General features: G+C 32.6%; 13 non-coding genes across 13 annotated transcripts; all 13 read right to left on the bottom strand.

Moving 5' to 3' along the window:
* Positions 1-501: 501 nt before the first annotated feature.
* Positions 502-575, bottom strand: TRNAI-AAU (transfer RNA isoleucine (anticodon AAU)). Its single transcript has one exon. It is a non-coding gene; the product is annotated as a tRNA-Ile (tRNA).
* A 1,581-nt stretch (positions 576-2,156) lies between these two features.
* On the bottom strand, positions 2,157-2,230 carry TRNAI-AAU (transfer RNA isoleucine (anticodon AAU)). Its single transcript has one exon. It is a non-coding gene; the product is annotated as a tRNA-Ile (tRNA).
* A 1,585-nt stretch (positions 2,231-3,815) lies between these two features.
* On the bottom strand, positions 3,816-3,889 carry TRNAI-AAU (transfer RNA isoleucine (anticodon AAU)). The gene has a single exon. It is a non-coding gene; the product is annotated as a tRNA-Ile (tRNA).
* A 1,588-nt stretch (positions 3,890-5,477) lies between these two features.
* On the bottom strand, positions 5,478-5,551 carry TRNAI-AAU (transfer RNA isoleucine (anticodon AAU)). Its single transcript has one exon. It is a non-coding gene; the product is annotated as a tRNA-Ile (tRNA).
* A 1,599-nt stretch (positions 5,552-7,150) lies between these two features.
* TRNAI-AAU (transfer RNA isoleucine (anticodon AAU)) lies at positions 7,151-7,224 on the bottom strand. The gene has a single exon. It is a non-coding gene; the product is annotated as a tRNA-Ile (tRNA).
* Positions 7,225-8,820: 1,596 nt separating this feature from the next.
* On the bottom strand, positions 8,821-8,894 carry TRNAI-AAU (transfer RNA isoleucine (anticodon AAU)). Its single transcript has one exon. It is a non-coding gene; the product is annotated as a tRNA-Ile (tRNA).
* Positions 8,895-10,488: 1,594 nt separating this feature from the next.
* Positions 10,489-10,562, bottom strand: TRNAI-AAU (transfer RNA isoleucine (anticodon AAU)). The gene has a single exon. It is a non-coding gene; the product is annotated as a tRNA-Ile (tRNA).
* Positions 10,563-13,815: 3,253 nt separating this feature from the next.
* Positions 13,816-13,889, bottom strand: TRNAI-AAU (transfer RNA isoleucine (anticodon AAU)). Its single transcript has one exon. It is a non-coding gene; the product is annotated as a tRNA-Ile (tRNA).
* Positions 13,890-15,471: 1,582 nt separating this feature from the next.
* TRNAI-AAU (transfer RNA isoleucine (anticodon AAU)) lies at positions 15,472-15,545 on the bottom strand. Its single transcript has one exon. It is a non-coding gene; the product is annotated as a tRNA-Ile (tRNA).
* A 1,602-nt stretch (positions 15,546-17,147) lies between these two features.
* Positions 17,148-17,221, bottom strand: TRNAI-AAU (transfer RNA isoleucine (anticodon AAU)). Its single transcript has one exon. It is a non-coding gene; the product is annotated as a tRNA-Ile (tRNA).
* Positions 17,222-20,477: 3,256 nt separating this feature from the next.
* On the bottom strand, positions 20,478-20,551 carry TRNAI-AAU (transfer RNA isoleucine (anticodon AAU)). The gene has a single exon. It is a non-coding gene; the product is annotated as a tRNA-Ile (tRNA).
* Positions 20,552-22,139: 1,588 nt separating this feature from the next.
* On the bottom strand, positions 22,140-22,213 carry TRNAI-AAU (transfer RNA isoleucine (anticodon AAU)). Its single transcript has one exon. It is a non-coding gene; the product is annotated as a tRNA-Ile (tRNA).
* Positions 22,214-23,792: 1,579 nt separating this feature from the next.
* TRNAI-AAU (transfer RNA isoleucine (anticodon AAU)) lies at positions 23,793-23,866 on the bottom strand. Its single transcript has one exon. It is a non-coding gene; the product is annotated as a tRNA-Ile (tRNA).
* Positions 23,867-24,487: the final 621 nt, after the last annotated feature.

Here is a 24,487-nt window from a genome sequence, read left to right on the forward strand (position 1 = left end):
GCAAATCTTCATTTAAAATTCATATAAATTCCATCATCTTCAGTGGTGTCCTTTGTTTAAACTCATTTTTAAACTTATAAAATCAGAAGTATGTCAAATATTTGGAAATAAGAAAAGATGCAATAAGAATGCAGAGATCCATTACTTGTGCTCTGGTCTTTAGAAATTCTCCATTTTTTTTTTACCTCAGTGTGCACTAATGAGAGGGGAGCACATATCTTCTACTTCTTCTAGTAACACCTAGTGCCCTCTATGTTTGAGCAGCATTATAATAACTGATTAATTTGCCCTTGCATATCTTAGTTATGCCATATTGCTTGATTTGAGACAAAAGTCACTGAGCCATGTAGAGAAAAATCTTCATCAGCCAAAGGATGACACTCCCACTGGCTTCTGATATGTATTTGAAGAGATTTTGTGATATATGTGTCTATGATGTTTTCAAGTATTCATGCACTACACGATGAGCTTATTCCATTCTTGTCCATCAAGAAAAGCAAATGGCTCATACGGGGATCGAACCCATGACCTTGGCGTTATTAGCACTACGCTCTAACCAACTGAGCTAACAGGACACAAATATTACTGCCAGCAAACACAAAACTGTCAAATGTACCTCAAAGCACAGATCATATTTTGTTTTTATAGCATTTCATTTTTTAAAAAAAAGCTTAAGCCATAGAGTCACTTGAAGCATGGGTATCATAAAAATGCTCCAGTTTCTTTCCACATTACAAAATAAAAATAAATATTAGATAGGATAATAACAAAGATTAAGGCATCTACTAATAGTATAAAAATAGACAATTTAGACAAGGAGTATATGCAAATCTAAGCAAAATCAATCTAAAAAATCTAATACACAATTTTTAATTGTAAATTTACAGATTGTTGAAAAAGATAATCCCAGGATGTAATCCATTATGTATTAAATTTAGTATGTTTTACCAAGTTGCGTATGAATAACTTTTAACACAAAAAAATATATATTGGGGAAGTAGCTTAATGTGCCCATTGGAAATAAAGAATGCTAGCCCATTTTGGAATGCAAAGCTTAAGAAAATACAAACTTCAATCCATAGGAAAGCACTTTTTATTCAGTCTACACTCTGTAATCATACTATAGCTTAATTTACAAATTGTGATGTCATTATCAGACTTAACTCACAAGAGACTTTCATCCTTGGTCTATAAAAAAGGCAGTCCTCTGTTATAAAGCTTGAAACAATTGTAAGTGGCTGATATGCAAATATGGAAATACAGAAAAACTGTCAATTCAATGCTAGGATAACATAAGGGGTGATGCTCCAACTGAAATTGGTCCTAGGCATTTAGGTTTCTAGTATCTATCTTCTCCTTTAAAAAATAGGTTACTTTTTATATATTATCATTGGGTTTGGACAAATATTCTACATAATACCTATTGCATCCCTGAGCTTATTAGAAACTTGAAATAATATATATAAAGTATTGAATTTCTTTTCTTTGCATTTAAAAGATGAGTGCACTTCAGTAGATGCCATTGCTCAGGTGAGGGTTCCATGGTGTAATTGTTAGCACCCTGGACTTTGAATCTAGTAATCTGAGTTCATATCTCGTGGGAGCTAACATTGTTTATTTTCCTTTTGTTCAAAGCTCCATTTTCATTCAATGTATGAGTATTGCAAATCTTCATTTAAAATTCATATAAATTCCATCATCTTCAGTGGTGTCCTTTGTTTAAACTCATTTTTAAACTTATCAAATCAGAAGTATGTCAAATATTTGGAAATAAGAAAAGATGCAATAAGAATGCAGAGATCCATTACTTGTGCTCTGGTCTTTAGAAATTCTCCATTTTTTTTACTTCAGTGTGCACTAATGAGCTCATATCTTCTTCTTATTCTAGTAACACCTAGTGCCCTCTATGTTTGAGCAGCAATATAATAACTGATTAATTTGCCCTTGCATATCTTAGTTATGCCATATTGCTTGATTTGAGACAAAAGTCACTGAGCCATGTAGAGAAAAATCTTCATCAGCCAAAGGATGACACTCCCACTGGCTTCTGATATGTATTTGAAGAGATTTTGTGATATATGTGTCTATGATGTTTTCAAGTATTCATGCACTCCACCGATGAGCTTATTCCATTCTTGTCCATCAAGAAAAACAAATGGCCCATACAGGGATCGAACCCGTGACCTTAGCGTTATTAGCACCACGCTCTAACCAACTGAGCTAACAGGCCACAAATATTACTGCCAGCAAACACAAAACTTGCAAATGTACCTCAAAGCACAGATCATATTTTGTTTTTATAGCATTTCATTTTTCAAAAAAAAGCTTAAGCCATAGAGTCACTTGAAGCATGGCTATCATAAAAATGCTCCAGTTTCTTTCCACATTACAAAATAAAAATAAATATTAGATAGGATAATAACAAAGATTAAGGCATCTACTAATAGTATAAAAATAGACAATTTAGACAAGGAGTATATGCAAATCTAAGCAAAATCAATCTAAAAAATCTAATACACAATTTTTAATTGTAAATTTACAGATTGTTGAAAAAGATAATCCCAGGATGTAATCCATTATGTATTAAATTTAGTATGTTTTACCAAGTTGTGTATGAATAACTTTTAACACAAAAAAATATATATTGGGGAAGTAGCTTAATGTGCCCATTGGAAATAAAGAATGCTAGCCCATTTTGGAATGCAAAGCTTAAGAAAATACAAACTTCAATCCATAGGAAAGCACTTTTTATTCAGTCTACACTCTGTAATCATACTATAGCTTAATTTACAAATTGTGATGTCATTATCAGACTTAACTCACAAGAGACTTTCATCCTTGGTCTATAAAAAAGGCAGTCCTCTGTTATAAAGCTTGAAACAATTGTAAGTGGCTGATATGCAAATATGGAAATACAGAAAAACTGTCAATTCAATGCTAGGATAACATAAGGGGTGATGCTCCAACTGAAATTGGTCCTAGGCATTTAGGTTTCTAGTATCTATCTTCTCCTTTAAAAAATAGGTTACTTTTTATATATTATCATTGGTTTTGGACAAATATTCTACATAATACCTATTGCATCCCTGAGCTTATTAGAAACTTGAAATAATATATATAAAGTATTGAATTTCTTTTCTTTGCATTTAAAAGATGAGCGCACTTCAGTAGATGCCATTGCTCAGGTGAGGGTTCCATGGTGTAATTGTTAGCACCCTGGACTTTGAATCTAGTCATCTGAGTTCATATCTCGTGGGAGCTAACATTGTTTATTTTCCTTTTGTTCAAAGCTCCATTTTCATTCAATGTATGAGTATTGCAAATCTTCATTTAAAATTCATATAAATTCCATCATCTTCAGTGGTGTCCTTTGTTTAAACTCATTTTTAAACTTATCAAATCAGAAGTATGTCAAATATTTGGAAATAAGAAAAGATGCAATAAGAATGCAGAGATCCATTACTTGTGCTCTGGTCTTTAGAAATTCTCCATTTTTTTTACTTCAGTGTGCACTAATGAGAGGGGAGCACATATCTTCTTCTTCTTCTAGTAACACCTAGTGCCCTCTATGTTTGAGCAGCAATATAACTGATTAATTTGCCCTTGCATATCTTAGTTATGCCATATTGCTTGATTTGAGACAAAAGTCACTGAGCCATGTAGAGAAAAATCTTCATCAGCCAAAGGATGACACTCCCACTGGCTTCTGATGTGTATTTGAAGAGATTTTGTGATATATGTGTCTATGATGTTTTCAAGTATTCATGCACTCCACCGATGAGCTTATTCCATTCTTGTCCATCAAGAAAAGCAAATAGCCCATACGGGGATCGAACCCGTGACCTTGGTGTTATTAGCAACACACTCTAACCAACTGAGCTAACCGGCCACAGATATTCCTGCAAGAAAACACAAAACTGGCAAATGTACCTCAAAGCACAGATCATATTTTGTTTTTATAGCATTTCATTTTTCAAAAAAAAGCTTAAGCCATAGAGTCACTTGAAGCATGGGTATCATAAAAATGCTCCAGTTTCTTTCCACATTACAAAATAAAAATAAATATTAGATAGGATAATAACAAAGATTAAGGCATCTACTAATAGTATAAAAATAGACAATTTAGACAAGGAGTATATGCAAATCTAAGCAAAATCAATCTAAAAAATCTAATACACAATTTTTAATTGTAAATTTACAGATTGTTGAAAAAGATAATCCCAGGATGTAATCCATTATGTATTAAATTTAGTATGTTTTACCAAGTTGTGTATGAATAACTTTTAACACAAAAAAATATATATTGGGGAAGAAGCTTAATGTGCCCATTGGAAATAAAGAATGCTAGCCCATTTTGGAATGCAAAGCTTAAGAAAATACAAACTTCAATCCATAGGAAAGCACTTTTTATTCAGTCTACACTCTGTAATCATACTATAGCTTAATTTACAAATTGTGATGTCATTATCAGACTTAACTCACAAGAGACTTTCATCCTTGGTCTATAAAAAAGGCAGTCCTCTGTTATAAAGCTTGAAACAATTGTAAGTGGCTGATATGCAAATATGGAAATACAGAAAAACTGTCAATTCAATGCTAGGATAACATAAGGGGTGATGCTCCAACTGAAATTGGTCCTAGGCATTTAGGTTTCTAGTATCTATCTTCTCCTTTAAAAAATAGGTTACTTTTTATATATTATCATTGGGTTTGGACAAATATTCTACATAATACCTATTGCATCCCTGAGCTTATTAGAAACTTGAAATAATATATATAAAGTATTGAATTTCTTTTCTTTGCATTTAAAAGATGAGTGCACTTCAGTAGATGCCATTGCTCAGGTGAGGGTTCCATGGTGTAATTGTTAGCACCCTGGACTTTGAATCTAGTAATCTGAGTTCATATCTCGTGGGAGCTAACATTGTTTATTTTCCTTTTGTTCAAAGCTCCATTTTCATTCAATGTATGAGTATTGCAAATCTTCATTTAAAATTCATATAAATTCCATCATCTTCAGTGGTGTCCTTTGTTTAAACTCATTTTTAAACTTATCAAATCAGAAGTATGTCAAATATTTGGAAATAAGAAAAGATGCAATAAGAATGCAGAGATCCATTACTTGTGCTCTGGTCTTTAGAAATTCTCCATTTTTTTTTACTTCAGTGTGCACTAATGAGAGGGGAGCACATATCTTCTACTTCTTCTAGTAACACCTAGTGCCCTCTATGTTTGAGCAGCATTATAATAACTGATTAATTTGCCCTTGCATATCTTAGTTATGCCATATTGCTTGATTTGAGACAAAAGTCACTGAGCCATGTAGAGAAAAATCTTCATCAGCCAAAGGATGACACTCCCACTGGCTTCTGATATGTATTTGAAGAGATTTTGTGATATATGTGTCTATGATGTTTTCAAGTATTCATGCACTCCACGATGAGCTTATTCCATTCTTGTCCATCAAGAAAATCAAATGGCCCATACGGGGATCGAACCCGTGACCTTGGCGTTATTAGCACCACGCTCTAACCAACTGAGCTAACAGGCCACAAATATTGCTGCCAGCAAACACAAAACTGGCAAATGTACCTCAAAGCACAGATCATATTTTGTTTTTATAGCATTTCATTTTTCAAAAAAAAAGCTTAAGCCATAGAGTCACTTGAAGCATGGCTATCATAAAAATGCTCCAGTTTCTTTCCACATTACAAAATAAAAATAAATATTAGATAGGATAATAACAAAGATTAAGGCATCTACTAATAGTATAAAAATAGACAATTTAGACAAGGAGTATATGCAAATCTAAGCAAAATCAATCTAAAAAATCTAATACACAATTTTTAATTGTAAATTTACAGATTGTTGAAAAAGATAATCCCAGGATGTAATCCATTATGTATTAAATTTAGTATGTTTTACCAAGTTGTGTATGAATAACTTTTAACACAAAAAAATATATATTGGGGAAGTAGCTTAATGTGCCCATTGGAAATAAAGAATGCTAGCCCATTTTGGAATGCAAAGCTTAAGAAAATACAAACTTCAATCCATAGGAAAGCACTTTTTATTTAGTCTACACTCTGTAATCATACTATAGCTTAATTTACAAATTGTGATGTCATTATCAGACTTAACTCACAAGAGACTTTCATCCTTGGTCTATAAAAAAGGCAGTCCTCTGTTATAAAGCTTGAAACAATTGTTGTAAGTGGCTGATATGCAAATATGGAAATACAGAAAAACTGTCAATTCAATGCTAGGATAACATAAGGGGTGATGCTCCAACTGAAATTGGTCCTAGGCATTTAGGTTTCTAGTATCTATCTTCTCCTTTAAAAAATAGGTTACTTTTTATATATTATCATTGGTTTTGGACAAATATTCTACATAATACCTATTGCATCCCTGAGCTTATTAGAAACTTGAAATAATATATATAAAGTATTGAATTTCTTTTCTTTGCATTTAAAAGATGAGCGCACTTCAGTAGATGCCATTGCTCAGGTGAGGGTTCCATGGTGTAATTGTTAGCACCCTGGACTTTGAATCTAGTCATCTGAGTTCATATCTCGTGGGAGCTAACATTGTTTATTTTCCTTTTGTTCAAAGCTCCATTTTCATTCAATGTATGAGTATTGCAAATCTTCATTTAAAATTCATATAAATTCCATCATCTTCAGTGGTGTCCTTTGTTTAAACTCATTTTTAAACTTATCAAATCAGAAGTATGTCAAATATTTGGAAATAAGAAAAGATACAATAAGAATGCAGAGATCCATTACTTGTGCTCTGGTCTTTAGAAATTCTCCATTTTTTTTTACTTCAGTGTGCACTAATGAGAGGGGAGCACATATGTTCTTCTTCTTCTTCTTTTAGTAACACCTAGTGCCCTCTATGTTTGAGCAGCAGTATAATAACTGATTAATTTTCCCTTGTATATCTTAGTTATGCCATATTGCTTGATTTGAGACAAATGTCACTGAGACATGTAGAGAAAAATCTTCATCAGCCAAAGGATGACACTCCCACTGGTTTCTTATATGTATTTGAAGAGATTTTGTGATATATGTGTCTATGATGTTTTCAAGTATTCATGCACTCCACCGATGAGCTTATTCCATTCTTGTCCATCAAGAAAAGCAAATGGCCCATACGGGGATCGAACCCGTGACCTTGGCGTTATTAGCACCACACTCTAACCAACCGAGCTAACAGGCCACAGATATTACTGCCAGCATACACAAAACTGGCAAATGTACCTCAAAGCACAGATCATATTTTGTTTTTATAGCATTTCATTTTTCAAAAAAAAGCTGAAGCCATAGAGTCACTTGAAGCATGGGTATCATAAAAATGCTCCAGTTTCTTTCCACATTACAAAATAAAAATAAATATTAGATAGGATAATAACAAAGATTAAGGCATCTAGTAATAGTATAAAAATAGACAATTTAGACTAGGAGTATATGCAAATCTAAGCAAAATCAATCTAAAAAATCTAATACACAATTTTTAATTGTAAATTTACAGATTGTTGAAAAAGATAATCCCAGGATGTAATCCATTATGTATTAAATTTAGTATGTTTTACCAAGTTGTGTATGAATAACTTTTAACACAAAAATATATATATTGGGGCTAGTAGCTTAATGTGCCCATTGGAAATAAAGAATGCTAGCCCATTTTGGAATGCAAAGCTTAAGAAAATACAAACTTCAATCCATAGGAAAGCACTTTTTATTCAGTCTACACTCTGTAATCATACTATAGCTTAATTTACAAATTGTGATGTCATTATCAGACTTAACTCACAAGAGACTTTCATCCTTTGTCTATAAAAAAGGCAGTCCTCTGTTATAAAGCTTGAAACAATTGTAAGTGGCTGATATGCAAATATGGAAATACAGAAAAACTGTCAATTCAATGCTAGGATAACATAAGGGGTGATGCTCCAACTGAAATTGGTCCTAGGCATTTAGGTTTCTAGTATCTATCTTCTCCTTTAAAAAATAGGTTACTTTTTATATATTATCATTGGGTTTGGACAAATATTCTACATAATACCTATTGCATCCCTGAGCTTATTAGAAACTTGAAATAATATATATAAAGTATTGAATTTCTTTTCTTTGCATTTAAAAGATGAGCGCACTTCAGTAGATGCCATTGCTCAGGTGAGGGTTCCATGGTGTAATTGTTAGCACCCTGGACTTTGAATCTAGTCATCTGAGTTCATATCTCGTGGGAGCTAACATTGTTTATTTTCCTTTTGTTCAAAGCTCCATTTTCATTCAATGTATGAGTATTGCAAATCTTCATTTAAAATTCATATAAATTCCATCATCTTCAGTGGTGTCCTTTGTTTAAACTCATTTTTAAACTTATCAAATCAGAAGTATGTCAAATATTTGGAAATAAGAAAAGATGCAATAAGAATGCAGAGATCCATTACTTGTGCTCTGGTCTTTAGAAATTCTCCATTTTTTTTTACTTCAGTGTGCACTAATGAGAGGGGAGCACATATATTCTTCTTCTTCTTCTTTTAGTAACACCTAGTGCCCTCTATGTTTGAGCAGCAGTATAATAACTGATTAATTTTCCCTTGTATATCTTAGTTATGCCATATTGCTTGATTTGAGACAAATGTCACTGAGACATGTAGAGAAAAATCTTCATCAGCCAAAGGATGACACTCCCACTGGTTTCTTATATGTATTTGAAGAGATTTTGTGATATATGTGTCTATGATGTTTTCAAGTATTCATGCACTCCACCGATGAGCTTATTCCATTCTTGTCCATCAAGAAAAGCAAATGGCCCATACGGGGATCGAACCCGTGACCTTGGCGTTATTAGCACCACACTCTAACCAACCGAGCTAACAGGCCACAGATATTACTGCCAGCATACACAAAACTGGCAAATGTACCTCAAAGCACAGATCATATTTTGTTTTTATAGCATTTCATTTTTCAAAAAAAAGCTGAAGCCATAGAGTCACTTGAAGCATGGGTATCATAAAAATGCTCCAGTTTCTTTCCACATTACAAAATAAAAATAAATATTAGATAGGATAATAACAAAGATTAAGGCATCTAGTAATAGTATAAAAATAGACAATTTAGACTAGGAGTATATGCAAATCTAAGCAAAATCAATCTAAAAAATCTAATACACAATTTTTAATTGTAAATTTACAGATTGTTGAAAAAGATAATCCCAGGATGTAATCCATTATGTATTAAATTTAGTATGTTTTACCAAGTTGTGTATGAATAACTTTTAACACAAAAAAATATATATTTGGGAAGTAGCTTAATGTGCCCATTGGAAATAAAGAATGCTAGCCCATTTTGGAATGCAAAGCTTAAGAAAATACAAACTTCAATCCATAGGAAAGCACTTTTTATTCAGTCTACACTCTGTAATCATACTATAGCTTAATTTACAAATTGTGATGTCATTATCAGACTTAACTCACAAGAGACTTTCATCCTTGGTCTATAAAAAAGGCAGTCCTCTGTTATAAAGCTTGAAACAATTGTAAGTGGCTGATATGCAAATATGGAAATACAGAAAAACTGTCAATTCAATACTAGGATAACATAAGGGGTGATGCTCCAACTGAAATTGGTCCTAGGCATTTAGGTTTCTAGTATCTATCTTCTCCTTTAAAAAATAGGTTACTTTTTATATATTATCATTGGGTTTGGACAAATATTCTACATAATACCTATTGCATCCCTGAGCTTATTAGAAACTTGAAATAATATATATAAAGTATTGAATTTCTTTTCTTTGCATTTAAAAGATGAGTGGACTTCAGTAGATGCCATTGCTCAGGTGAGGGTTCCATGGTGTAATTGTTAGCACCCTGGACTTTGAATCTAGTAATCTGAGTTCATATCTCGTGGGAGCTAACATTGTTTATTTTCCTTTTGTTCAAAGCTCCATTTTCATTCAATGTATGAGTATTGCAAATCTTCATTTAAAATTCATATAAATTCCATCATCTTCAGTGGTGTCCTTTGTTTAAACTCATTTTTAAACTTATCAAATCAGAAGTATGTCAAATATTTGGAAATAAGAAAAGATGCAATAAGAATGCAGAGATCCATTACTTGTGCTCTGGTCTTTAGAAATTCTCCATTTTTTTTACTTCAGTGTGCACTAATGAGAGGGGAGCACATATATTCTTCTTCTTCTTCTTTTAGTAACACCTAGTGCCCTATATGTTTGAGCAGCAGTATAATAACTGATTAATTTTCCCTTGAATATCTTAGTTATGCCATATTGCTTGATTTGAGACAAATGTCACTGAGCCATGTAGAGAAAAATCTTCATCAGCCAAAGGATGACACTCCCACTGGTTTCTTATATGTATTTGAAGAGATTTTGTGATATATGTGTCTATGATGTTTTCAAGTATTCATGCACTCCACCGATGAGCTTATTCCATTCTTGTCCATCAAGAAAAGCAAATGGCCCATATGGGGATCGAACCCGTGACCTTGGCGTTATTAGCACCACACTCTAACCAACCGAGCTAACAGGCCACAAATATTACTGCCATCATACACAAAACTGGCAAATGTACCTCAAAGCACAGATCATATTTTGTTTTTATAGCATTTCATTTTTCAAAAAAAAGCTGAAGCCATAGAGTCACTTGAAGCATGGGTATCATAAAAATGCTCCAGTTTCTTTCCACATTACAAAATAAAAATAAATATTAGATAGGATAATAACAAAGATTAAGGCATCTAGTAATAGTATAAAAATAGACAATTTAGACTAGGAGTATATGCAAATCTAAGCAAAATCAATCTAAAAAATCTAATACACAATTTTTAATTGTAAATTTACAGATTGTTGAAAAAGATAATCCCAGGATGTAATCCATTATGTATTAAATTTAGTATGTTTTACCAAGTTGTGTATGAATAACTTTTAACACAAAAAAATATATATTGGGGCTAGTAGCTTAATGTGCCCATTGGAAATAAAGAATGCTAGCCCATTTTGGAATGCAAAGCTTAAGAAAATACAAACTTCAATCCATAGGAAAGCACTTTTTATTCAGTCTACACTCTGTAATCATACTATAGCTTAATTTACAAATTGTGATGTCATTATCAGACTTAACTCACAAGAGACTTTCATCCTTGGTCTATAAAAAAGGCAGTCCTCTGTTATAAAGCTTGAAACAATTGTAAGTGGCTGATATGCAAATATGGAAATACAGAAAAACTGTCAATTCAATGCTAGGATAACATAAGGGGTGATGCTCCAACTGAAATTGTTCCTAGGCATTTAGGTTTCTAGTATCTATCTTCTCCTTTAAAAAATAGGTTACTTTTTATATATTATCATTGGGTTTGGACAAATATTCTACATAATACCTATTGCATCCCTGAGCTTATTAGAAACTTGAAATAATATATATAAAGTATTGAATTTCTTTTCTTTGCATTTAAAAGATGAGCGCACTTCAGTAGATGCCATTGCTCAGGTGAGGGTTCCATGGTGTAATTGTTAGCACCCTGGACTTTGAATCTAGTCATCTGAGTTCATATCTCGTGGGAGCTAACATTGTTTATTTTCCTTTTGTTCAAAGCTCCATTTTCATTCAATGTATGAGTATTGCAAATCTTCATTTAAAATTCATATAAATTCCATCATCTTCAGTGGTGTCCTTTGTTTAAACTCATTTTTAAACTTATCAAATCAGAAGTATGTCAAATATTTGGAAATAAGAAAAGATGCAATAAGAATGCAGAGATCCATTACTTGTGCTCTGGTCTTTAGAAATTCTCCATTTTTTTTACTTCAGTGTGCACTAATGAGAGGGGAGCACATATCTTCTTCTTCTTCTAGTAACACCTAGTGCCCTCTATGTTTGAGCAGCAATATAATAACTGATTCACTTGCCCTTGCATATCTTAGTTATGCCATATTGCTTGATTTGAGACAAAAGTCACTGACCCATGTAGAGAAAAATCTTCATCAGCCAAAGGATGACACTCCCACTGGCTTCTGATATGTATTTGAAGAGATTTTGTGATATATGTGTCTATGATATTTTCAAGTATTCATGCACTCCACCGATGAGCTTATTCCATTCTTGTCCATCAAGAAAAGTAATGGCCCATACGGGGATCGAACCCGTGACCTTGGCGTTAGCACCACGCTCTAACCAACTGAGCTAACCGGCCACAGATATTACTGCAAGCAAACACAAAACTGACAAATGTACCTCAAAGCACAGATCATATTTTGTTTTTATAACATTTAATTTTTCAAAAAAATGCTTAAGCCATAGAGTCACTTGAAGCATGGGTATCATAAAAATGCTCCAGTTTCTTTCCACATTACAAAATAAAAATAAATATTAGATAGGATAATAACAAAGATTAAGGCGTCTAGTAATAGTATAAAAATAGATAATTTAGACTAGGAGTATATGCAAATATAAGCAAAATCAATCTTAAAAATCTAAGACACAATTTTTAATTGTAAATTTACAGATTGTTGAAAAAGATAATCCCAGGATGTAATCCATTATGTATTAAATTTAGTATGTTTTACCAAGTTGTGTATGAATAACTTTTAACACAAAAAAATATATATTAAGGAAGTAGCTTAATGTGCCCATTGGAAATAAAGAATGCTAGACCATTTTGGAATGCAAAGCTTGAGAAAATACAAACTTCAATCCATAGGAAAGCACTTTTTATTCAGTCTACACTCTGTAATCATACTATAGCTTAATTTGCAAATTATGATGTCATTATCAGACTTAACTCACAAGAGACTTTCATCCTTGGTCTATAAAAAAGGCAGTCCTCTGTTATAAAGCTTGAAACAATTGTAAGTGGCTGATATGCAAATATGGAAATACAGAAAAACTGTCAATTCAATGCTAGGATAACATAAGGGGTGATGCTCCAACTGAAATTGTTCCTAGGCATTTAGGTTTCTAGTATCTATCTTCTCCTTTAAAAAATAGGTTACTTTTTATATATTATCATTGGGTTTGGACAAATATTCTACATAATACCTATTGCATCCCTGAGCTTATTAGAAACTTGAAATAATATATATATATATAAAGCATTAAATTTCTTTTCTTTGCATTTAAAAGATGAGCACACTTCAGTAGATGCAATTGCTCAGGTGAGGGTTCCATGGTGTAATTGTTAGCATCCTGGACTTTGAATCTAGTAATCTGAGTTCATATCTCGTGGGAGCTAACATTGTTTATTTTCCTTTTGTTCAAAGCTCCATTTTCATTCAATGTATGAGTATTGCAAATCTTCATTTAAAATTCATATAAATTCCATCATCTTCAGTGGTGTCCTTTGTTTAAACTCATTTTTAAACTTATCAAATCAGAAGTATGTCAAATATTTGGAAATAAGAAAAGATGCTATAAGAATGCAGAGATCCATTACTTGTGCTCTGGTCTTTGGAAATTCTCCATTTTTTTTACTTCAGTGTGCACTAATGAGAGGGGAGCACATATCTTCTCCTTCTTCTAGTAACACCTAGTGCCCTCTATGTTTGAGCAGCAATATAATAACTGATTAATTTGCCCTTGCATATCTTAGTTATGCCATATTGCTTGATTTGAGACAAAAGTCACTGAGCCATGTAGAGAAAAATCTTCATCAGCCAAAGGATGACACTCCCACTGGCTTCTGATATGTATTTGAAGAGATTTTGTGATATATGTGTCTATGATGTTTTCAAGTATTCATGCACTCCACCGATGAGCTTTTTCCATTCTTGTCCATCAAGAAAAGCAAAAGGCCCATACGGGGATCAAACCCGTGACCTTGGTGTTATTAGCACCACGCTCTAACCAACTGAGCTAACCGGCCACAGATATTACTGCAAGCAAACACAAAACTGGCAAATGTACCTTAAAGCACAGATCATATTTTGTTTTTATAGCATTTCATTTTTCAAAAAAAAGCTTAAGCCATAGAGTCACTTGAAGCATGGGTATCGTAAAAATGCTCCAGTTTCTTTCCACATTACAAAATAAAAATAAATATTAGATAGGATAATAACAAAGATTAAGGCATCAAGTAATAGTATAAAAATAGACAATTTAGACAAGGAGTATATGCAAATCTAAGCAAAATCAATCTAAAAAATCTAATACACAATTTTTAATTGTAAATTTACAGATTGTTGAAAAAGATAATCCCAGGATGTAATCCATTATGTATTAAATTTAGTATGTTTTACCAAGTTGTGTATGAATAACTTTTAACACAAAAAAATATATATTGGGGAAGAAGCTTAATGTGCCCATTGGAAATAAAGAATGCTAGCCCATTTTGGAATGCAAAGCTTAAGAAAATACAAACTTCAATCCATAGGAAAGCACTTTTTATTCAGTCTACACTCTGTAATCATACTATAGCTTAATTTACAAATTGTGATGTCATTATCAGACTTAACTCACAAGAGACTTTCATCCTTGGTCTATAAAAAAGGCAGTCCTCTGTTATAAAGCTTGAAACAATTGTAAGTGGCTGATATGCAAATATGGAAATACAGAAAAACTGTCAATTCAATACTAGGATAACATAAGGGGTGATGCTCCAACTGAAATTGGTCCTAGGCATTTAGGTTTCTAGTATCTATCTTCTCCTTTAAAAAATAGGTTACTTTTTATATATTATCATTGGGTTTGGACAAATATTCTACATAATACCTATTGCATCCCTGAGCTTATTAGAAACTTGAAATAATATATATAAAGTATTGAATTTCTTTTCTTTGCATTTAAAAGATGAGCGCACTTCAGTAGATGCCATTGCTCAGGTGAGGGTTCCATGGTGTAATTGTTAGCACCCTGGACTTTGAATCTAGTAATCTGAGTTCATATCTCGTGGGAGCTAACATTGTTTATTTTCCTTTTGTTCAAAGCTCCATTTTCATTCAATGTATGAGTATTGCAAATCTTCATTTAAAATTCATATAAATTCCATCATCTTCAGTGGTGTCCTTTGTTTAAACTCATTTTTAAACTTATCAAATCAGAAGTATGTCAAATATTTGGAAATAAGAAAAGATGCAATAAGAATGCAGAGATCCATTACTTGTGCTCTGGTCTTTAGAAATTCTCCATTTTTTTTACTTCAGTGTGCACTAATGAGAGGGGAGCACATATCTTCTTCTTCTAGTAACACCTAGTGCCCTCTATGTTTGAGCAGCAATATAACTGATTAATTTGCCCTTGCATATCTTAGTTATGCCATATTGCTTGATTTGAGACAAAAGTCACTGAGCCATGTAGAGAAAAATCTTCATCAGCCAAAGGATGACACTCCCACTGGCTTCTGATATGTATTTGAAGAGATTTTGTGATATATGTGTCTATGATGTTTTCAAGTATTCATGCACTCCACCGATGAGCTTATTCCATTCTTGTCCATCAAGAAAAGCAAATGGCCCATACAGGGATCGAACCCGTAACCTTGGTGTTATTAGCACCACACTCTAACCAACTGAGCTAACCCGCCACAGATATTCCTGCAAGAAAACACAAAACTGGCAACTGTACCTCAAAGCACAGATCATATTTTGTTTTTATAGCATTTCATTTTTCAAAAAAAAGCTTAAGCCATAGAGTCACTTGAAGCATGGGTATCATAAAAATGCTCCAGTTTCTTTCCACATTACAAAATAAAAATAAATATTAGATAGGATAATAACAAAGATTAAGGCATCTACTAATAGTATAAAAATAGACAATTTAGACAAGGAGTATATGCAAATCTAAGCAAAATCAATCTAAAAAATCTAATACACAATTTTTAATTGTAAATTTACAGATTGTTGAAAAAGATAATCCCAGGATGTAATCCATTATGTATTAAATTTAGTATGTTTTACCAAGTTGTGTATGAATAACTTTTAACACAAAAAAATATATATTGGGGCTAGTAGCTTAATGTGCCCATTGGAAATAAAGAATGCTAGCCCATTTTGGAATGCAAAGCTTAAGAAAATACAAACTTCAATCCATAGGAAAGCACTTTTTATTTAGTCTACACTCTGTAATCATACTATAGCTTAATTTACAAATTGTGATGTCATTATCAGACTTAACTCACAAGAGACTTTCATCCTTGGTCTATAAAAAAGGCAGTCCTCTGTTATAAAGCTTGAAACAATTGTAAGTGGCTGATATGCAAATATGGAAATACAGAAAAACTGTCAATTCAATGCTAGGATAACATAAGGGGTGATGCTCCAACTAAAATTGGTCCTAGGCATTTAGGTTTCTAGTATCTATCTTCTCCTTTAAAAAATAGGTTACTTTTTATATATTATCATTGGTTTTGGACAAATATTCTACATAATACCTATTGCATCCCTGAGCTTATTAGAAACTTGAAATAATATATATAAAGTATTGAATTTCTTTTCTTTGCATTTAAAAGATGAGCGCACTTCAGTAGATGCCATTGCTCAGGTGAGGGTTCCATGGTGTAATTGTTAGCACCCTGGACTTTGAATCTAGTCATCTGAGTTCATATCTCGTGGGAGCTAACATTGTTTATTTTCCTTTTGTTCAAAGCTCCATTTTCATTCAATGTATGAGTATTGCAAATCTTCATTTAAAATTCATATAAATTCCATCATCTTAAGTGGTGTCCTTTGTTTAAACTCATTTTTAAACTTATCAAATCAGAAGTATGTCAAATATTTGGAAATAAGAAAAGATGCAATAAGAATGCAGAGATCCATTACTTGTGCTCTGGTCTTTAGAAATTCTCCATTTTTTTTTACTTCAGTGTGCACTAATGAGAGGGGAGCACATATATTCTTCTTCTTCTTCTTCTTCTTTTAGTAACACCTAGTGCCCTATATGTTTGAGCAGCAGTATAATAACTGATTAATTTTCCCTTGAATATCTTAGTTATGCCATATTGCTTGATTTGAGACAAATGTCACTGAGCCATGTAGAGAAAAATCTTCATCAGCCAAAGGATGACACTCCCACTGGTTTCTTATATGTATTTGAAGAGATTTTGTGATATATGTGTCTATGATGTTTTCAAGTATTCATGCACTCCACCGATGAGCTTATTCCATTCTTGTCCATCAAGAAAAGCAAATGGCCCATATGGGGATCAAACCCGTGACCTTGGCGTTATTAGCACCACACTCTAACCAACCGAGCTAACAGGCCACAAATATTACTGCCATCATACACAAAACTGGCAAATGTACCTCAAAGCACAGATCATATTTTGTTTTTATAGCATTTCATTTTTCAAAAAAAAAAAGCTTAAGCCATAGAGTCACTTGAAGCATGGGTATCATAAAAATGCTCCAGTTTCTTTCCACATTACAAAATAAAAATAAATATTAGATAGGATAATAACAAAGATTAAGGCATCTAGTAATAGTATAAAAATAGACAATTTAGACTAGGAGTATATGCAAATCTAAGCAAAATCAATCTAAAAAATCTAATACACAATTTTTAATTGTAAATTTACAGATTGTTGAAAAAGATAATCCCAGGATGTAATCCATTATGTATTAAATTTAGTATGTTTTACCAAGTTGTGTATGAATAACTTTTAACACAAAAAAATATATATTGGGGCTAGTAGCTTAATGTGCCCATTGGAAATAAAGAATGCTAGCCCATTTTGGAATGCAAAGCTTAAGAAAATACAAACTTCAATCCATAGGAAAGCACTTTTTATTCAGTCTACACTCTGTAATCATACTATAGCTTAATTTACAAATTGTGATGTCATTATCAGACTTAACTCACAAGAGACTTTCATCCTTGGTCTATAAAAAAGGCAGTCCTCTGTTATAAAGCTTGAAACAATTGTAAGTGGCTGATATGCAAATATGGAAATACAGAAAAACTGTCAATTCAATGCTAGGATAACATAAGGGGTGATGCTCCAACTGAAATTGTTCCTAGGCATTTAGGTTTCTAGTATCTATCTTCTCCTTTAAAAAATAGGTTACTTTTTATATATTATCATTGGGTTTGGACAAATATTCTACATAATACCTATTGCATCCCTGAGCTTATTAGAAACTTGAAATAATATATATAAAGTATTGAATTTCTTTTCTTTGCATTTAAAAGATGAGCGCACTTCAGTAGATGCCATTGCTCAGGTGAGGGTTCCATGGTGTAATTGTTAGCACCCTGGACTTTGAATCTAGTCATCTGAGTTCATATCTCGTGGGAGCTAACATTGTTTATTTTCCTTTTGTTCAAAGCTCCATTTTCATTCAATGTATGAGTATTGCAAATCTTCATTTAAAATTCATATAAATTCCATCATCTTCAGTGGTGTCCTTTGTTTAAACTCATTTTTAAACTTATCAAATCAGAAGTATGTCAAATATTTGGAAATAAGAAAAGATGCAATAAGAATGCAGAGATCCATTACTTGTGCTCTGGTCTTTAGAAATTCTCCATTTTTTTTACTTCAGTGTGCACTAATGAGAGGGGAGCACATATCTTCTTCTTCTTCTAGTAACACCTAGTGCCCTCTATGTTTGAGCAGCAATATAATAACTGATTCATTTGCCCTTGCATATCTTAGTTATGCCATATTGCTTGATTTGAGACAAAAGTCACTGAGCCATGTAGAGAAAAATCTTCATCAGCCAAAGGATGACACTCCCACTGGCTTCTGATATGTATTTGAAGAGATTTTGTGATATATGTGTCTATGATATTTTCAAGTATTCATGCACTCCACCGATGAGCTTATTCCATTCTTGTCCATCAAGAAAAGAAATGGCCCATACGGGGATCGAACCCGTGACCTTGGCGTTAGCACCACGCTCTAACCAACTGAGCTAACCGGCCACAGATATTACTGCAAGCAAACACAAAACTGGCAAATGTACCTCAAAGCACAGATCATATTTTGTTTTTATAACATTTAATTTTTCAAAAAAATGCTTAAGCCATAGAGTCACTTGAAGCATGGGTATCATAAAAATGCTCCAGTTTCTTTCCACATTACAAAATAAAAATAAATATTAGATAGGATAATAACAAAGATTAAGGCGTCTAGTAATAGTATAAAAATAGATAATTTAGACTAGGAGTATATGCAAATATAAGCAAAATCAATCTTAAAAATCTAAGACACAATTTTTAATTGTAAATTTACAGATTGTTGAAAAAGATAATCCCAGGATGTAATCCATTATGTATTAAATTTAGTATGTTTTACCAAGTTGTGTATGAATAACTTTTAACACAAAAAAATATATATTAAGGAAGTAGCTTAATGTGCCCATTGGAAATAAAGAATGCTAGCCCATTTTGGAATGCAAAGCTTGAGAAAATACAAACTTCAATCCATAGGAAAGCACTTTTTATTCAGTCTACACTCTGTAATCATACTATAGCTTAATTTGCAAATTATGATGTCATTATCAGACTTAACTCACAAGAGACTTTCATCCTTGGTCTATAAAAAAGGCAGTCCTCTGTTATAAAGCTTGAAACAATTGTAAGTGGCTGATATGCAAATATGGAAATACAGAAAAACTGTCAATTCAATGCTAGGATAACATAAGGGGTGATGCTCCAACTGAAATTGTTCCTAGGCATTTAGGTTTCTAGTATCTATCTTCTCCTTTAAAAAATAGGTTACTTTTTATATATTATCATTGGGTTTGGACAAATATTCTACATAATACCTATTGCATCCCTGAGCTTATTAGAAACTTGAAATAATATATATATATATAAAGTATTAAATTTCTTTTCTTTGCATTTAAAAGATGAGCACACTTCAGTAGATGCCATTGCTCAGGTGAGGGTTCCATGGTGTAATTGTTAGCATCCTGGACTTTGAATCTAGTAATCTGAGTTCATATCTCGTGGGAGCTAACATTGTTTATTTTCCTTTTGTTCAAAGCTCCATTTTCATTCAATGTATGAGTATTGCAAATCTTCATTTAAAATTCATATAAATTCCATCATCTTCAGTGGTGTCCTTTGTTTAAACTCATTTTTAAACTTATCAAATCAGAAGTATGTCAAATATTTGGAAATAAGAAAAGATGCTATAAGAATGCAGAGATCCATTACTTGTGCTCTGGTCTTTGGAAATTCTCCATTTTTTTTACTTCAGTGTGCACTAATGAGAGGGGAGCACATATCTTCTCCTTCTTCTAGTAACACCTAGTGCCCTCTATGTTTGAGCAGCAATATAATAACTGATTAATTTGCCCTTGCATATCTTAGTTATGCCATATTGCTTGATTTGAGACAAAAGTCACTGAGCCATGTAGAGAAAAATCTTCATCAGCCAAAGGATGACACTCCCACTGGCTTCTGATATGTATTTGAAGAGATTTTGTGATATATGTGTCTATGATGTTTTCAAGTATTCATGCACTCCACCGATGAGCTTTTTCCATTCTTGTCCATCAAGAAAAGCAAAAGGCCCATACGGGGATCAAACCCGTGACCTTGGCGTTATTAGCACCACGCTCTAACCAACTGAGCTAACCGGCCACAGATATTACTGCAAGCAAACACAAAACTGGCAAATGTACCTCAAAGCACAGATCATATTTTGTTTTTATAGCATTTCATTTTTCAAAAAAAAGCTTAAGCCATAGAGTCACTTGAAGCATGGGTATCGTAAAAATGCTCCAGTTTCTTTCCACATTACAAAATAAAAATAAATATTAGATAGGATAATAACAAAGATTAAGGCATCTAGTAATAGTATAAAAATAGACAATTTAGACAAGGAGTATATGCAAATCTAAGCAAAATCAATCTAAAAAATCTAATACACAATTTTTAATTGTAAATTTACAGATTGTTGAAAAAGATAATCCCAGGATGTAATCCATTATGTATTAAATTTAGTATGTTTTACCAAGTTGTGTATGAATAACTTTTAACACAAAAAAATATATATTGGGGAAGAAGCTTAATGTGCCCATTGGAAATAAAGAATGCTAGCCCATTTTGGAATGCAAAGCTTAAGAAAATACAAACTTCAATCCATAGGAAAGCACTTTTTATTCAGTCTACACTCTGTAATCATACTATAGCTTAATTTACAAATTATGATGTCATTATCAGACTTAACTCACAAGAGACTTTCATCCTTGGTCTATAAAAAAGGCAGTCCTCTGTTATAAAGCTTGAAACAATTGTAAGTGGCTGATATGCAAATATGGAAATACAGAAAAACTGTCAATTCAATGCTAGGATAATATAAGGGGTGATGCTCCAACTGAAATTGGTCCTAGGCATTTAGGTTTCTAGTATCTATATTCTCCTTTAAAAAATAGGTTACTTTTTATATATTATCATTGGGTTTGGTCAAATATTCTACATAATACCTATTGCATCCCTGAGCTTATTAGAAACTTGAAATAATATATATAAAGTATTGAATTTCTTTTCTTTGCATTTAAAAGATGAGCGCACTTCAGTGGATGCCATTGCTCAGGTGAGGGTTCCATGGTGTAATTGTTAGCACCCTGGACTTTGAATCTAGTAATCTGAGTTCATATCTCATGGGAGCTAACATTGTTTATTTTCCTTTTGTTCAAAGCTCCATTTTCATTCAATGTATGAGTATTGCAAATCTTCATTTAAAATTCATATAAATTCCATCATCTTCAGTGGTGTCCTTTGTTTAAACTCATTTTTAAACTTATCAAATCAGAAGTATGTCAAATATTTGGAAATAAGAAAAGATGCAATAAGAATGCAGAGATCCATTACTTGTGCTCTGGTCTTTAGAAATTCTCAATTTTTTTTACTTCAGTGTGCACTAATGAGAGGGGAGCACATATCTTCTTCTTCTTCTAGTAACACCTAGTGCCCTCTATGTTTGAGCAGCAATATAATAACTGATTAATTTGCCCTTGCATATCTTAGTTATGCCATATTGCTTGATTTGAGACAAAAGTCACTGAGCCACGTAGAGAAAAATCTTCATCAACCAAAGGATGACACTCCCACTGGCTTCTGATATGTATTTGAAGAGATTTTGTGATATATGTGTCTATGATGTTTTCAAGTATTCATGCACTCCACCGATGAGCTTATTCCATTCTTGTCCATCAAGAAAAGCAAATGGCCCATACGGGGATCGAACCCGTGACCTTGGCGTTATTAGCACCACGCTCTAACCAACTGCGCTAACCGGCCACAGATATTACTGCAAGCAAACACAAAACTGGCAAATATATCTCAAAGCACAGATCATATTTTGTTTTTATAGCATTTCATTTTTTTAAAAAAAGCTTAAGCCATAGAGTCACTTGAAGCACGGGTATCATAAAAATGCTCCAGTTTCTTTCCACATTACAAAATAAAAATAAATATTGGATAGGATAATTACAAAGATTAAGGCATCTAGTAATAGTATAAAAATAGACAATTTAGACTAGGAGTATATGCAAATCTAAGCAAAATCAATCTAAAAAATCTAATTCACAATTTTTAATTGTAAATTTACAGATTGTTGAAAAAGATAATCCAGGAAGTAATTCATTATGTATTAAATTTAGTATGTTTTACCAAGTTGTGTATGAATAACTTTTAACACAAAAAAATAAATATTGGGGAAGTAGCTTAATGTGCCTATTGGAAATAAAGAATGCTAGCCCATTTTGGAATGCAAACCTTAAGAAAATACAAACTTCAATCCATAGGAAAGCACTTTTTATTCAGTCTACACTCTGTAATCATACTATAGCTTAATTTACAAATTGTGATGTCATTATCAGACTTAACTCACAAGAGACTTTCATCCTTGGTCTATAAAAAAGGCAGTCCTCTGTTATAAAGCTTGAAACAATTGTAAGTGGCTGATATGCAAATATGGAAATACAGAAAAACTGTCAATTCAATGCTAGGATAACATAAGGGGTGATGCTCCAACTGAAATTGGTCCTAGGCATTTAGGTTTCTAGTATCTATCTTCTCCTTTAAAAAATAGGTTACTTTTTATATATTATCATTGGGTTTGGACAAATATTCTACATAATACCTATTGCATCCCTGAGCTTATTAGAAACTTGAAATAATATATATAAAGTATTGAATTCCTTTTCTTTGCATTTAAAAGATGAGCGCACTTCAGTAGATGCCATTGCTCAGGTGAGGGTTCCATGGTGTAATTGTTAGCACCCTGGACTTTGAATCTAGTAATCTGAGTTCATATCTCGTGGGAGCTAACATTGTTTATTTTCCTTTTGTTCAAAGCTCCATTTTCATTCAATGTATGAGTATTGCAAATCTTCATTTAAAATTCATATAAATTCCATCATCTTCAGTGGTGTCCTTTGTTTAAACTCATTTTTAAACTTATCAAATCAGAAGTATGTCAAATATTTGGAAATAAGAAAAGATGCAATAAGAATCCATTACTTGTGCTCTGGTCTTTAGAAATTCTCCATTTTTTTTACTTCAGTGTGCACTAATGAGAGGGGAGCACATATCTTCTTCTTCTTCTAGTAACACCTAGTGCCCTCTATGTTTGAGCAGCAATATAATAACTGATTAATTTGCCCTTGCATATCTTAGTTATGCCATATTGCTTGATTTGAGACAAAAGTCACTGAGCCACGTAGAGAAAAATCTTCATCAGCCAAAGGATGACCCTCCCACTGGCTTCTGATATGTATTTGAAGAGATTTTGTGATATATGTGTCTAAGATGTTTTCAAGTATTCATGCACTCCACCGATGAGCTTATTCCATTCTTGTCCATCAAGAAAAGCAAATGGCCCATACGGGGATCGAACCCGTGACCTTGGCGTTATTAGCACCACGCTCTAACCAACTGCGCTATCCGGCCACAGACATTACTGCAGGCAAACACAAAACTGGCAAATATATCTCAAAGCACAGATCATATTTTGTTTTTATAGCATTTCATTTTTCAAAAAAAAGCTTAAGCCATAGAGTCACTTGAAGCATGGGTATCATAAAAATGCTCCAGTTTCTTTCCACATTACAAAATAAAAATAAATATTAGATAGGATAATTACAAAGATTAAGGCATCTAGTAATAGTATAAAAATAGACAATTTAGACTAGGAGTATATGCAAATCTAAGCAAAATCAATCTAAAAAATCTAATACACAATTTTTAATTGTAAATTTACAGATTGTTGAAAAAGATAATCCAGGATGTAATCCATTATGTATTAAATTTAGTATGTTTTACCAAGTTGTGTTTGAATAACTTTTAACACAAAAAAATATATATTGGGGAAGTAACTTAATGTGCCCATTGGAAATAAAGAATGCTAGCCCATTTTGGAATGCAAAGCTTAAGAAAATACAAACTTCAATCCATAGGAAAGCACTTTTTATTCAGTCTACACTCTGTAATCATACTATAGCTTAATTTACAAATTGTGATGTCATTATCAGACTTAACTCACAAGAGACTTTCATCCTTGGTCTATAAAAA

The sequence above is a fragment of the Pseudophryne corroboree genome, chromosome 11 (genome assembly GCF_028390025.1).
Source record: "Pseudophryne corroboree isolate aPseCor3 chromosome 11, aPseCor3.hap2, whole genome shotgun sequence".
Classification (NCBI taxonomy): Eukaryota; Metazoa; Chordata; class Amphibia; order Anura; family Myobatrachidae; genus Pseudophryne; species Pseudophryne corroboree.